Source organism: Mixophyes fleayi, chromosome 6 (genome assembly GCF_038048845.1).
Source record: "Mixophyes fleayi isolate aMixFle1 chromosome 6, aMixFle1.hap1, whole genome shotgun sequence".
Lineage (NCBI taxonomy): Eukaryota > Metazoa > Chordata > Amphibia > Anura > Limnodynastidae > Mixophyes > Mixophyes fleayi.
Genome location: NC_134407.1, coordinates 215,260,141 through 215,276,802, shown reverse-complemented (window position 1 = coordinate 215,276,802; position 16,662 = coordinate 215,260,141).

The following is a 16,662-nucleotide window of genomic DNA, read 5'->3' as shown; positions in this document are numbered from 1 at the left end:
AATTTGCTGTATCATACACAGGGTATATTGTCCCAACACTGTGACCTGAACCCCTTATTTTACACGATCCTGCCAACCGAGAGATATTGAGAGCCCAATGAAGCCTGTCAGGATTCTTAGTATGAACACAACGGAGAGTAATGTAAATGAAACAAGGTAGTTTATTTAAACATGGACCATACAGGTAAAACTGAGATGTAGTAAATGAAAAGGCAGATAACACAAGTACTGGATATCTGCACAAAAGGCTAACTGCAGGTACTGGATAGTCTGTGTAAGCAGGTTGGCTGGAAAGCTGAAGACTGTTTTTTCAAGGTAGACAGTGGATTGCAGATATTAGATGACTGGATTGTCAGATAAAGCTAAGAAGCTTGTGAGATGCTTACCAAGCAGGTGAAGTGATCTGCAGCCACAGACTATCTGGAGGTCTTGGGAATCTTGGAGCTGGATGCCGGACATGTGAGATGATCCGAGAGTCAGTCAGGATCAGAATACAAGAGTTACACTGAGAAACCAGCCGCAGCACAGACAGTTGATTAACTGGCCCAGACCGCAGGGAGAGACAGTCTTTTAAAGGCCAGAGACAGGTAAGCATAATCAGGATCCAAGTATGAGAGCTTAACCCTTAGTAGGCAGGATCAGAGGAAGGAACAGGAGCATCTAGGAAGGAGATGCAGAGTTGCAGCCAGAGGCAGATCGTGATAGTACCCCCCTCCTTAGGGCGGATACTAAAAGCCCAATAACAAGGAAACTTCGGATCGATCAGAAAAGTGAGAATCATACTTGAGAATTGGGCGCGTAACTAAAAAGCCTTCATGTAATATCCAGTAACCAGATATCCAAAGGGAGGAAATTATATAGAAACTGCACCCGTGGGAAGTTGAGACTCAGTAGACCCTTTTTTCACAAACATTTTGGGAAGAAAGGACGGCACTTATTGGATGGATACAACACAAATGTAATTCCCAGGTCGGGGGTAACTGGAGATACAGCAGATGGTATTGCAAAGAAGAGAAAAGAAGTTAGTTCAAAAATGGTGCACAAACACGCTCCCTTGAAAATTGTTATTTGTACAATTATTTTAAAGGGAGCTTGTTTGTTCACCATTTTTTTTTTTTTTTTTAACTTCAATAGTATTTTTATTAATTTTTCAGAAATTATGGGGTACAGAAAGCAGAAAGGGATGGGGGGGGGGGGTAAGGAAAGGACACAAAAATAAAAAGGGGGAAGGTTTGAAGGGGTACATAGTGGGGAGGAACACCTTAAACAATTCTGCTGTTAAACCACATTGAACATATGAGGGGAGGAACCCAATAGGATCCCTTCCAATTCGTGAAAGTTACACTAGTCGAATGGTCACCAGGGAACTACTAATAGGAACATTGGGGAACTTCTCTAAGTGTAGGAGATGCAGGTAGTAAATTAGAGTCTATTTGATTTGGACGCGCTCCCTCTCCGTCCGTAACATACACATGCCAGCTGAACCACTTCATTATCGGGGACGAGGTGGCAGTGGAGTAGGGCATCCCCTCTGTCTCCATTTCAAAGCTGAATTGCACCTTGACCACTACTTTCGATATCAAGGGTATCTGTGGTAAATTCCAACCTTGAGCTAAGGAGGCCCTTGCGGAAATCAGAATATGGCTAAAGACATATTTAGCATGTGATGGAAACTGGGGGGGGGGGGGGGTAGTGCTGCAGTAATGCGACCTCTGGGGTAGGGGAGAGATTTTGTCTAGTAACCTTACTAACTGAAAGATTTGTACCCAGAACGACTGTATAAAGGGACAGTTCCAGAATATATGTATCAAATCCCCTGGTATATTGCATTGCCGCCAGCAGAGTTTCGACTGGGAGGGCCACATTTTATGAAGTCTTGTTGGGGTAAGATACAATCTATTAATTAATTTTATCATCATTTCTGTGTGATTTATACATTTGGACATTCGGAACGAGTTTGTGAAAATGGCTTCCCATTCTTCACTTTCCAACTCTAGTTGAAGGTCAGATTCCCACTGCAATTGTATTTTGGTTTTATTTTCTGATGTAGAGGGGAGGGTATAGTGGTACCAGAAGGTAATACTGGCTCTATTATCTCCTTTTGTTAATTTAGTGAACAGCAAGGGCGGAGGAGTTGTAATGGGTAGACCTAGTCTGGGAAGGGAGTTGAACCAGTGTCTGAGCTGCAGGTATTTATAAAATTCCTGGGAAGGGAGGTGAAATTGTTCCTTTATTTGTGTAAAAGATAGTAGACTCTGATCTTCTTGTATTATCCGAGGCCTGCCGCCCCTGAACAAATCCCACCTGGTCTGGATGGATCAAATTTGGGAGAAGTCCGTTAAGCCTGTCTGCTATCAGTTTAGCATATATTTTAATGTCAGAATTCAGAAGGGCGATTGGCCTATAATTGAGACATGATGCTGGGTCCTTCCCCGGCTTGGGTATAGCGACGATTCGAGATTCTAACATTTCAGAGGGGAATGACCCATGTGTTGTCCCTGCGTTAAATAGTTGCTCTAATATTGGTAGGAGGTCTTCCTGAAACATAACATAAAAGCCATTGATATAACCGTCAGGGCCAGGGGCTTTGTCTCTTGGTAGGTTTTTAATAACTGTTTGTATTTCAGCTTGGGACCAGGGGACAGATAGGAATTTTGCAGTCTCCGGGTCTACTTTAGGGATATGCAAGCTATTTAAAAAACCATCTATGTCTGCCGGAGACGGTTGATGCAATAGGCTATCCTCTTTCAAATTATAGAGTTTAGCATAGTACTGAGCAAACATATTCGCTATACTTTTAGGATTAGATACTTTTTGTCCACTTTCGTCCACTAGATGTTTAATTCTATGTTTAGCTCGTTGACCCCTACACTTTCTCGGCAAAAGCTTCCCCGCTCTGTTCCCTGCAACATAGAATTTTTGCCTAAGTTTAGTCAAAGCTTGTTGTGTTTTGGCCATCAACAGTTTCTGAAGTTGACCTCGGAACAGTGTCAGTTCATTCTTTAGTTCAGTAGAAGGGCGTTGCTTATTTTGGGATTCTAAGGTTTGTTATTTTAATTCTAGCTCAGTTTGGCGATATGCATTAGCTCTTTTTAATCGGGCACCTGTCTGAATCGCAACTCCCCTCAATACTGCTTTCAGAGCACACTAGAAATTAAAAATATTAGTGTCCTCCGGGGCATTATTTTGACAGTATTGATGGAGAGCGTTCTTGAGGTCTAACTTAGCTTCCAGAACTGTCAATAAATATGCTGGCATGCGCCAGGACCTAGGAGGGTCATACGGTCAGCCTCTATGCCACGTCCACAACACAGGAGCATGGTCAGACCAAGATATTGGTAGAATTTTAATTTGTTTAGTGGCCTGTAATGTCCACTTATCAGTTAAGATAAGGTCTATACGGGAGTATGAATTGTGGACTGAGAAAAAGTATGTGTAGTCCCTGCCACTCGGTTCCGAGGTTCTCCAGACATCATACAGGTCGAACTCTGCTAACAACTTAGAAAAGGCTAAAGAAGGTCCTGGTATAGTGGGAAGAGTAGGATTATAAGGAGAGGATGGAACTGGGGATGACCTATCTAGCCTAGGGTCTGCCACAATATTAAAGTCCCCCATAACTATCAATTTACCCTCTTTGTGTTTCTCTATTTCCCAGAACACTCTTCTTACAAAAGGAATCTGACGTGAGTTTGGAGCGTAAAGTGAAACCAAGGTCACTGGTTTGTTTTCTAATAGACCGACTAGAATCAAGTATCTGCCCGCTTTATCTGCTATGGTAGTCTTATTCACATAAGTAACTCTACTGCTAAATAGCAAGGCTACTCCATTACGTTTTAATGGGCCATTTGTCGTGAAACAAGTCGGATAATGGTTATCTCGAAGAATGGGGGGAGCTGCCACCCTAAAGTGTGTTTCCTAGGGATACTATGTCGGCACGCAGCTTGTGGAATGAAGTTAGGGCTAGTCTCCTTTTATTTGGAGAATTCAAACCCCTAACATTTTGCGTAAGAAATTTAACCATTTAGAATAATAAGTGTGTCTATTAATTTATACTGTAAGTAATCTATTGCCCTGTGGTCATTCTTAAAACGGGGTACCCTGTAGCAATGTATATTAGAGTAGGGAGAATGGGCCTCAAGTGAGACATTGGTACCCAAAACAAGAGTATTAGAAGTGGCGACTTTAGTATGTAATGGGGTGTTCCTGATTAAGGGGGAAATAACGGTGGGAACGGGAAACATAGGGAAAAAAAAGGGGAAAAAAACTGAGATAACCCAAAACATTGGGTTAGAGTATTTGCTGGTAGGGAAAGGAAAAGACCAGCAAAATAAGTAACTTGGGGCGGGTCAGGCCAATTATGGCATTCCTCATCCCTGTCAACCCGGCAAACCCCCGCAATTTTAAAGAATCTAAAATTCAACCGTATCAGATGGAATATATCCAGGGCGAAGAGATATATCAATCAAAACAACATACCAGCAAAACATTGACACAGTACAAAAATAGTACCTTAACCGTTAACTGTAACCTATATATAGACATGTATCCAACTCTTTTGCTTCCAGGGGCGGAACGCGGTGTACTCCAGCGACATCCAGCACCTGCAGTAAGTAACGTAACCAGATATAAAGACACATAACATACAACTTAGTGAAAACAACAAGGCATTTTTAAGCATGGGTGCTTAGATGACTCCAGATAGTCCCTGGCGAGTCGTCCCCCGGAAACTGTAGGTCATGTTTGAGTAGCCGCACAATCCGCATCCCGGAGATCATGTTGAAATAGGGCTTCCCGAATATTTACTAAAATGTAGAGAGATCAGGACCATTAAGGCCCATTAGAATACTCATTTCGACCAGTCCTGTCTCACGCGGGAACTTGGAACTGAAGCAGGCTCCTGAACAGGGACATTCCAGGTTTTCAATAACGCTATACCTTCTTCAACCGATGAAATAGTGTGAGTAGAATTATTCCTCCTAATGATTAATTTGACTGGGAATCCCCATCTATATATGATGTCTTGGGCTCTTAGAGCTTTCGTGATTGGTTGAAAGGATCTCCGTTTAGAAATCGTAGCCATAGAGAAGTCTTGAAATATCTGAAGATTCTGAAGGAATTCAGCTTTATCTTCCAATCTGGCCGCTCTCAAGATACGTTCTTTAGTTTGAAAGAAGTGGATTCTCATAAGTGTATCTTTAGGTAGGTCATCCGACACTGATCTTGGTCTGGGAAGCCTATGTATGCGGTCAACCATCAAGTCCTGTTCAGTCGCGTCAGGCAATAGTTTACGGAAAAGATCCAATGCATAGGGGAGTAGTTCAGCTTAGGTAATGGAATCTGGAATACCCCGAATCTTGATGTTATTCTGTCTGGATCTATCCTCCATATCCGCAAATTTGTCCCGAAATTCTGCTTTCAAGGTTTCATGTTCCGTTATGAGATTATTGCGTGAGGCCGCCAGTTCCTCCATTGTGTCTTCAATGTGGCCAGTACGACCACCTAACTCAGCGACTTCCCTCTGTATCTCCCTGATCGACGATCTCATTTCTGATAGTATTTCAGATTTAAAGGTGGAGAAGAGGTGCTGCATAGCCTTGATCGTGATAGGACCCTCAGAATCTGGGTTGTCAGCAGGGACCACACCGTGAGCTGCCCCCTGAGTAGCTGGCGTAGCATCGGAGGTCTTGGTCCTGGGTGTCTCCAGCCTCTTAGAGGTACCTGCCTCCAGGGTAGAAACCTGTGGTTTGAAGAATTGAACTGGTGAAGCAGATGAGACGCCTTTCGCATTTTTTTTCGGGGCCATTCCGGCGTCACTCAGGAAGAGCTACAATAAGATAGAAAACTTTCCAAGACACTGGTTGCGCGGGAGCCCGTAGTATGATAAGTGATATGTTGTTAAAGCAGCGTTAGCTCTGGTCGGCTGACATTGAAGATAATTAGTTCAGAGATATTTCGGTTGACATGGGTAGAGGGACCCCCTGCAATCACGACATGTGTATAAGTGGCTTAGGCATATTTCAAAGATGTAAAAGGCTCAAGGTTATCACAGAAAGGAGCTATATTTTTAAAGCAGCCACCAGGTGCAGTGTTGCCTTATTTTTGCCTCCGTCTAGAGAGAAACTGAAATGGAGTGTAGAGAGCACTCCAGTGTTACAGTGTTACAGCACTTCCAATGCCTGCATTTGTGGGGGGACTCGGGCACAATACCTTAGCCGGCCAGTCAGCAGCTCTGGTGGTAGTGGAGCAGATAAGACTGTTCGCTGCCATATACAGCAACTCCTCTCCCTCAGATCTGCATATCTGCATGTGCAGCGCCTGCTGAGTCGGTCCCTGCAGTTCTCTCCGGTCCCCAGCTGCCGCTGAACACTCTGCCGGGATGTAGCTGGCCTCTACAGGTTAGTGCAGTTCCCTGATATCACGGCCAGATGTGACCGCGGCCGGGCGCCATGTACTGAGGCAGGCCCCACACCTCTCTCCGTCGGTTTTCAGGCTTTCCTGTCACTCTCCGTGTGAGCAGTTGGCACACTTATCTAGCGGTCCGCAGCGGGGATCAGCAGGGCTGATTTGGGGTCTCAGAAGTCCCGATGTAAGTGGATTAGGGCACCTTATCCCCGGAGCTTGCCAGTCAGGCGTCTACCTCCGATGGCGTCCAAACCACGCCCCCTGTTCACCATTTTTTAACTAACTTCTCTTCTTTGCAGTAGTTAAATATCAAGTTAGTGATTGCACCCCATGGTCAAGAAAGGAATAATTCTCTAGACATAAAACTGTGGGGAACCAAATTCCATACGGTGCGCCTTTTTTTTTTTATAAAGCAGATGGTACAGATGAATCGCAGGTTGTAACTGCAAGTGATGGGACAAACTCATCAATCACTGAGTCAGTAAACATTTGTAAATTTGAAATTATGGGATTTCTGGTCTCAATATGGGGTTTGCACATTCCAAAGCCTTCCCTCGAAAGTTAGATAACAAGAAGGATACTTGCTTGCGTTGGATATTGACAAGATTTGGCATGGAGGGAAAATAAGATAATCAAAACTTTATACCTCACCCCCACTCCCATCTTGCCCCCCTTCGCTCTATTCACAATGCGGCTGCAGGACTTATCTTTTTTTCACGCCGCTACTTCTCTGCCTCCCCTCTCTGCCTTTTCGCACACTGGCACCCTTTCACCTACAGAATCCTCTTTAAACTCCTCACCCTCACCTACAAGGCCCTCTCTGACTCCACTGCCCCATATATCTCTAACCTGCTCTCCATTCACACTCCCGCCCGTTGCCAGCACTTGGCCAATGATCGTCGCCTCTCCTACGCAGTGATCACCTTTCCTATTCGCGTTCCTCTTGTGCTTGATCCCTCCACTGACTCCTCTTGCGCCTGCTGTCTGTTTCCCCTCCCTTTAGTATGTAAACTCTTAGGAGCAGGGCCCTCTTCCTTTCTTTGTGAATTCCATTTCTTCTTCTCCAATGTCACTGTAACTACTATAATTGGAGCTATTGGAGGTTTTCTCGTTTTGTTCTGTACTGTTGTTGTTACGAGCCGCGGCGGTGCCCAGCCGCCGCAACTCACTCACCTGCGTCCCGGCCGTCGCTATGGCGACCGGGACGTCACTTCCTCTCATGTCCCGGCTGTTGCCGGGGCAACGACTAGACGCTCCAGCGCTGCGTCCCGGCATTGAGAAGCCGGGCGCATGCGCTCTACGAAATTACTAACCTGCGGGTTAATGAAGTTAGGGGGCTGGTTCCTATCTGAGCCAGGCCCTGATTGGCTGTTTCAAGTATTTAAGGCAATGAGGTCTGCCACCTCATTGCCGGTTATAGCTCTGTGCTCCAGTCTGCTTACCTGCTTGTTCCAGTTCCTGTTCCTGTTCCTGTATCTACGTTTGACTTCCCGTGTATGACCCTTGGCTTCGTATTTGACTTCGCTTGTGTTTCCTGTGACCCTGATCCTTGGCTCGTTTACCCGGTCTGCTACTTTGCCTGTGACCTCTGACCTCAGCTTGTTCATCGTTACTGTTACCTGCTGCCGACCTTCTGACCTCTGCGTGGACCTGACTCTTCTTGCCTGGGTTCTCCCCAGCCGGTACACACTTCACGACCCTCTGTCAGTCTGCAGCCCAGTCTGTCCCCACCATCAGGGGCTCCAGTGAACACCTGACTGGCAGAGTAGACTCCGGGTTGTGTTGTGCCGGCTGGAGGGGTTCCTAACATTATAACCGGCCCACTCACGGAGACAAGATTAGGATGGATGCAAGTGGATCCACACCGTCTCCGGCACAAACCCTAGCAGGCCACGTTGAGTCCTTGTATCAGATGATGCAGGGATTGGCTGAGCGTATGTCCGTTCAAGAAGAAGCCACAAAAGCTTCACAACCAACTCCAGGTCCCATCTGTGAACCCAAAATGAACTTACCAGATCGGTTCTCCGGAAATAGAACCCTGTTTCGGAACTTCAGGGAGAGCTGCAAGCTCTATTTTCGGATGAGACCCCGCTCCTCCGGTTCAGAGCAGCAAAGAGTTGGGATTATTATTTCCCTTCTACAGGGTGACCCCCAGTCCTGGGCGTTTTCTTTGCCGCAGACCAGTCCGGCCATGCAGTCCGTAGACTCCTTCTTCGAGGTACTGGGTCTACTGTATGATGACCTGGATCGAGTGGCCTCTGCGGAAGCTCATCTACGGTCCTTGAAACAAGGCCGACGGTCGGCAGAATACTGCGCTGAATTCCGTAGATGGTCACCTGATAGTGGATGGAACGACCCTGCCTTACGAAGTCAGTTCCGTCTCGGCCTATCTGAACAGATTAAAGATTCTTTGGTGCAATACCCGTCTCCTAGTTCTCTGGAGGATCTGATGCACCTCTCCATTAAAATTGACAGGAGATATAAGGAGCGGAAAGCTGAAAAGGAAACATCATCACCTCCATCCGCCTTCGTTCCTGTTTCCCAGGATGGTGAGGAGCCTATGCAATTAGGAGCATATCGTCTCTCTTCTGAAGAGAGAGACAGGAGACGTTCTCAGGGTCTATGTCTATACTGTGGCATAAAAGGCCACTTCTCCCGTTCTTGCCCAAATAAGTCGGGAAAAGACCATGCCTAGGGAATGAGGGGAAAGTTCACCTAGGTCTGCAAATTATCTCCCCGAAAAATGCTGTATTAATCCCTGCACAGCTCACCTTCCGGGCTCGCTCTGTGGACCTGTCGGCCTTCATTGATAGCGGAGCTGCAGGCAACTTCCTTGATATTGGGTTTGCCCGCTCTGCCGGAATTCCGATGGTAAAACTCAACTCTGCCATTACTGTCTGTGGCTTAGACGGAGGTCCGTTGCCTGGTGGCAAGATTTCCTGGGAGACCCCGCCACTACAGTTGAAGATCGGAGCTCTCCATTCTGAGTCAATCACCTTCTTCCTGATCGATTGTTCGTCGGTTCCTATGATCTTGGGCCACCCATGGCTTTCCTGTCATAACCCTGTCATAGACTGGGTAAAAGGAGAGATTGTCAAGTGGAGTACTTATTGTACACAGTCTTGTTTGTCACTGTCTCTGCGTATGATTCAGCCTATTCCGGAGCGGCTTCCCTCACAGTATCATGAATTCTGGGACGTGTTCTCCAAGAAGGCTGCTGATACCTTACCGCCACATCGTGACTTTGACTGTGCCATTGAACTTATTCCTGGTTCCAAGTTACCTAAGGGGCGTTTGTATTCCCTTTCTGCTCCAGAAACAAAATCCATGCAGGAGTATATCGACGAAAACCTGGAGAGAGGCTTCATCAGGCCATCTAAGTCTCCCGTAGGAGCAGGATGCTTCTTTGTATCAAAAAAAGACGGAGGCTTGAGACCTTGTATTGACTACCGGGGATTGAATCATATCACAGTCAAGAACACCTATCCCCTTCCGCTTATCTCGGTATTGTTTGATCAGCTAAGAGGGGCCACTGTCTTCACTAAAATCGACCTTCGCGGAGCATATAATCTCATCCGTATCAAAGAAGGAGATGAGTGGAAGACGGCATTCAATTCGCACTCTGGCCACTACGAGTATCTGGTCATGCCGTTTGGCCTTAGTAATGCACCTGCAGTGTTCCAGGACTTGATCAATGAAGTTCTTCGGGAATTCCTTGGTTGTTTCGTGGTCGTCTATTTAGATGATATCCTCATCTATTCCAGATCTTTGCCCGCCCATCAGACTCACGTCAAACAAGTTCTACAGAAATTACGAGAGAACCACCTGTACGCTAAGCTGGAAAAGTGTGAGTTCGAGGTACAGAGAGTATCCTTTTTAGGCTATGTAATCTCTTCTGAGGGATTCTCCATGGACCCAGCTAAGGTCCAGGCTATTCTGGATTGGGTGCAACCCAACAATCTTAAGGCGGTGCAGAGGTTCCTGGGCTTCTCCAATTATTATAGGAGATTCATTCACAACTTTGCCGACATTGTGGCTCCCATTGTCGCTCTGACCCGTAAAGGAATGGATCCAACTAATTGGTCGTCCCAAGCAGTAGCCTCATTCGAAAGCCTGAAAAAGGCCTTTGTCTCCGCTCAGGTCCTCAGACATCCGGATCCAGCTAGGACATTTATTCTTGAGGTCGACGCCTCTGACATCGGTGCCGGTGCCATCCTATCACAGAAGGATCCTCATACTAATCGTCTGCACCCATGTGCTTATTTCTCCCGTCAGTTCTCTTCAGCGGAGGCCAACTATGATGTCGGTAATAGAGAACTATTGGCAATCAAATGGGCCTTCGAGGAGTGGCGGCATTGGTTGGAGGGTGCTTCACATCAGATCTCTGTCATTACCGATCACAAGAATTTACAATATATACAGTCAGCCAAACGTTTAAATCCCAGACAGGCCCGGTGGGCGTTATTCTTTACCCGGTTTAACTTCCTGATCACCTACCGACCAGGCTCCAAAAATGTCCGGGCAGATGCCCTTTCCAGAAGTTTCTCGGCACACCACATTCCAGTCACTATCCCAGAGCCGATTATTCCCCCTTCTGTAATCCATGCCGGGTTGACCCAAGATCTGAGTATCACACTTCAGAGATTCCAGAAATTAGCCCCTGATACTACTCCAGAGCGACGTCTCTTTGTTCCAGTCCATCTAAGGAAGGCGGTTATTGCAGAGGCGCATAACAGTAGGGTTGCAGGGCATCCTGGAATTTTCAAGACGTTAGAGATCCTTTCCCGTACAGTCTGGTGGCCATCTATGTCTGCTGACGTCAGGAGTCATATCCTCTCATGTGAGGTTTGTGCCAGAAACAAAGTTCCTAGGATCCGCCCAATAGGCCAGTTAGTTCCTTTGGCACCACCGGCAAAACCATGGACCCACCTGTCCATGGACTTTATAGTGGATCTACCACCTTCTGCAGGACACAATACCATTTAGGTCGTGGTAGACCGGTTCAGTAAGATGTCCCATTTCGTTCCCTTACCCAGACTGCCTACAGCTCGGGATTTGGCCGTCTTATTCATTCAACATATTTTCCGGCTCCATGGACTCCCTACTGACATAGTTTCCGATCGGGGTTCCCAGTTCATAGCGCAATTCTGGAGATCTTTCTGTACCCTCCTCGGAATCAAGGTTAGTTTATCATCCGCATATCACCCTCAGTCCAATGGGCAGACCGAAAGAGTTAACCAGTCCTTGGAAAAATTTTTGCGATGCTACACGTCAGAGTTCCATGATAATTGGTCTTCCTTGTTACCCTGGGCAGAATTCGCCTGTAACAATTCCTGTCATTCATCTACTAAAACTTCTCCGTTTTTCTGCAATTATGGTTTTCACCCCAGATCTAACTCCCTGTATTCGCTTAACCCAGTTGGTATCCAGGAGATCCGTTCCACTGCAAGAGATCTCAGAGTTATCTGGAGGAAAGTACAGGCATCTCTGAAACAGGCTTCAGTTATCGCAAAAAAATTTTCGGATCGCCACCGTACCATCTGCTCCTTCAAGGTGGGCCAGAGAGTGTGGCTGTCTACAAAAAACATTAAACTCAGACAGCCTTGCAAAAAGTTGGGTCCCAAGTTCATCGGCCCGTTCCTTATCATCAAGCAGGTTAATTCTGTTGCATTTAGGTTAAGAATTCCGGGCTCGTTGAGAATTCCCAACACATTTCACTGTTCTCTGTTGAAGCCGGTATTATATCCTACTCAAAACCAGTCTTCAAATTTGCCTGAGAGAAAATCAAACAGATCACCAAGATACGTTGTTCAGAAGATCTTGGATTCCAAAATAGTGCAAGGTCAGGTGCACTTCCTAGTGCAGTGGAGGAATCGTGGGTTAGAAGAACGGTCTTGGATCCCACGGAGACAACTCGATGCTCCTAAACAGTTGAAGGAGTTCTTTAAAAAATTTCCAAGAAAACCTGGATGTCGGGGTCCTTCGACCCCTCCTCAAGGGGGGGTACTGTTACGAGCCGCGGCGGTGCCCAGCCGCCGCGACTCACTCACCTGCGTCCCGGCCGTCGCTATGGCGACCGGGACGTCACTTCCTCTCATGTCCCGGCTGTTGCCGGGGCAACGACTAGACGCTCCAGCGCTGCGTCCCGGCATTGAGAAGCCGGGCGCATGCGCTCTACGAAATTACTAACCTGCGGGTTAATGAAGTTAGGGGGCTGGTTCCTATCTGAGCCAGGCCCTGATTGGCTGTTTCAAGTATTTAAGGCAATGAGGTCTGCCACCTCATTGCCGGTTATAGCTCTGTGCTCCAGTCTGCTTACCTGCTTGTTCCAGTTCCTGTTCCTGTATCTACGTTTGACTTCCCGTGTATGACCCTTGGCTTCGTATTTGACTTCGCTTGTGTTTCCTGTGACCCTGATCCTTGGCTCATTTACCCGGTCTGCTACTTTGCCTGTGACCTCTGACCTCAGCTTGTTCATCGTTACTGTTACCTGCTGCCGACCTTCTGACCTCTGCGTGGACCTGACTCTTCTTGCCTGGGTTCTCCCCAGCCGGTACACACTTCACGACCCTCTGTCAGTCTGCAGCCCAGTCTGTCCCCACCATCAGGGGCTCCAGTGAACACCTGACTGGCAGAGTAGACTTCGGGTTGTGTTGTGCCGGCTGGAGGGGTTCCTAACAGTTGTACCCTGTTTGGTCCACTGTTCGTATTGTACTTTGTACTTCGCTGCGGAAACCTTGTGGCACCATATAAATAAGGAATAATAATAATAAAAGGGCACTAAATTGCGCCATGTCCCCATTGAAGGTATGTGATCGGGATTCTGAAACAGGAAAGGAATCAGCAGTCTGGACAAATTTGGATGATAGGGCAGTAGGAACCTTACTGGAAGAAGAGGTGGCAGCTAGAACAGGAGACTTGGGTTCCTAGAACAGGAGTTATCAGGACTAGCTGAACCGGAGTCCCCGACTGGGACAGCAGAAGAACATAAGTCCCTGACTAGGACAATGGTAGTATTTTTGATGTAGTAGATAGCTCAAATTCAGACTGAGCACAAGTGTCTGGGGGCTCAGACAGAGCACAAATGTCAGAAGGTCCGAGATTGGCACACAACTTGAAAGGCGTAGGTTAAACACATAAGTCAGAAGGCCTGGACTGGGCATGCAACTCAGAAGGAGCATGTCACACGGCGCTCATTCGGCTTCCATAACCAAGGACTAAGACACTCACCTGTCCCTCATTAAGCATACCTTAGCTTCTGGCGTTGGTTCTGCACATGCGCAGATCTAGTACCTGTCTGTTCATTGCAGTTTCCTATTGGTCCTTGGTTCTGGCTCCAAACTTGAAAAGGCACTTCCTCCCTTTCCTCTGGGCTTGTTGATCAAGTTACCTGCTTGATTAGGACCTTGTCTGTTTCCTGTGTATCTACTTGGATCATCAGTGCCTCTGCTGTGTGTTGCTGTTCCATGGGCTATACCGCTCAAGCTGCAACTGTCTCCGCTGTGTTGCTGTTCCACAGGCTATACCGCTCAAGCTGCACCTGTCTCCGATGTGTTGCTGTTCCACGGGCTATACCGCTCAAGCTGCACCTGTCTCGGCCGTGTTGCTGTTCCACGAGTTGTATCACTCAAGCTGCACCTGTCTCTGCTGTGTTGCTGTTCCCTGGGCTATACCGCTCAAGCTGCACCTGTCTTCGCTGTGTAGCTGCTCCACGGGCTGCATTGTTCAAGCTACATCTGACTCTTCTGTGCTACTGCTCCACGGGCTACCTTGTTCAAGCTACACCTGTCTCCGCTGTGTCACTGCTCCACGGGCTCTACCGCTCAAGTTACATCAGACTTCACAGAGTAGCTACTTCACGGGCTATCCTGCTGAAGCCAAATCTATCACTATCTTTGTGCTGATTGGATCATCTACTCTGCATTCATCCCGGTGGTCCGGCTGTACTACAGGTTGTATCGCTTAAGCTGCTTGACCTCACCTACCTTTGTTGGCTGGACTGTTCCTATTGCATTTGTCTCTATTGTGTTGCTGTATTACTGGCTATTCCACTCAGGCTGCACTTGTCATTATTACCCTGCTGGCTGGACTGTTAAACTGCACCTCTCTTATCGTGCTGCCTTACTGTGATCCCAAATACTCAAGCTGCACTTGTTGCTACCATTCTGCTGCTGGAGTGTTCATGCCATTACTGCTTTTATTATGTTGTTATACTGCTAAGCTGTATATATGTCTGCTATCCTGCTAGTGGAATTGTACATGTTGCTATTGCTCTCCTTGTGTTAATATACCACAGACTGTCCTGTTCAAATCCCTAGTCACCATTAAACCGCTACTTGAATTGTTCATCCTGTATCTGTCTTCACTCCGCTACTTGGAAGCAGAGCTATACCTCAACTATCTCCAGTGTGTCTGCATACCTCTTACACCTACTCCCCAAGTATCTCACCTGACACTCCTGGTAGGGACCACGACCTGCGGACGGACGCCGCTAAGTCCAAATCACCTTGCGGTGGTCACTGGTGAATGCCATCAGTCCGTTAGACTCCACACCCTGCTGGGAGTAGTGTCAAGTTGGGCAGGTCCAAGAATCCAGAGTACCAATCCGTGACAGAGCAGCACTATGAGGCCGCTCAGGGTGAACAGTACTTTGAGGGACCTCTGACCTGATGGGTCCACGAAGCCGCTCTGGCTGAACAGTTCTATGAGGCCGCTCAAGCTGAACAGTACCTTGAGGCACCTCTGACCGGATAGAGCCATGAGACATCTCTAGCTGAAGGGAAAACACAGTCACTGGAGTTGGTTGAAGGGACGGAAGCCTCTCTGGAGTTGGCTGGAGGGGCAGGACGCTCACTGGAGCTGGCTGGAGGGGCAGGACGCTCACTGGAGCTGGCTGGAGGGATGGCTTAGAAACATGTTTAGAATGTAAACCCAGAAGGAAGCATCTTTGGTGTAAAGCCCATCAGATGTCAGCAGGACTCATATGAAGTTTATAAGTTTATAGATTATTTTTCTTTGCTATGTTCAAGTTATTAAAGTGAAACAAATGACACATCAAGCTGTGTTATTAAAACCTCTGACCGGGACTGTAACATTGCTATTGAAGGTTATTCCAGCCAAATCTGCTGTATTTAATGTTTATCTGCAAGCTGACGCAGAGTGCTAGGGACATGGAGAGAAATAATTTGTCACAAGAGTTTGTCTGTATCGGAAGTTTGATCCTAATGCCAAACTGCTTAAAATGGTTGCTGAGGAGAGAATTGCAAGTTATTCAACTCTACAGTTCCTTAGAGAGATCTGCTTATTTCATTAGACAGATTACTAAGTGAAGATTGTGTTGCTTACACTGGAAATGTGTGTTGTGCAGAATTACTGTTCCGTACACCGAGTTTAGGAGTCACGTATGCGTTAATTTCATCCTTTACAAGTTAATAAGCTTCATGTGTCCTGCTGAAACTTTGCTTTAACCTGTAGATTACAATTTACCCCTGGGGGTTCTCTCTGTCTATTGTAAAGTGAGCCTAATCTAGAGTCATTTTTTCTAAAGCATCTAACCTGATCAAATTGGATTAACCCTTGTTGCATTTCTACTGTTTTTTGTGTGATAAGTGTATAATTCCAGAAGTCTATTGTGATTGATTTGTCTAGATAATCTGTTGCAGCAGCACTTAGTGTAATTGTCTCATTAACCCGTTAACAGTTGTCTTTTAAAAGTATTGAACCTGTGAAATCCATTTCACTGAAGCACTAGTACCTCACTAGTGCCTCACTTCCCAGTGAGATATATTTATTAGGTGACCTATCTGTTATAGTGATTTATTGTCACAATTCTAGCAGATATAATGGATTCACTTTCGCCAACCTGGATTAGTGCTGGCAGCAACTGAGGCGCAGAGTCTGGCGAACCACTGGTTTTCATCGGGGACCCCCACGAGGAGGTTTGGGTTTTGCAGTAGGTAAGTTCACAGGTGATGGTCCTCTGCGCTGCCTCCAGGTGAGACAAACTGTTATCAAGTGCAAAAAGACTGGTCAATGTAGCTGGGACTGGTACACAACAGGACTGCAGAATGCCAAATTAGGAAACCGAAGGATTGTCACAACAAGCCAGGTCAGCAACAATCAGGAGCATAAACTTTACCAAACAGCAGGCAGAAGGAAAATCAGGAACAGTCCAGGTCCAGAATGCACAGGACCGCTGGAGTAAAGGTTTGGAGCAGGTTGAAATAGCTGAGCAGAAGAGCAGGGCAGATCTAAGGACAG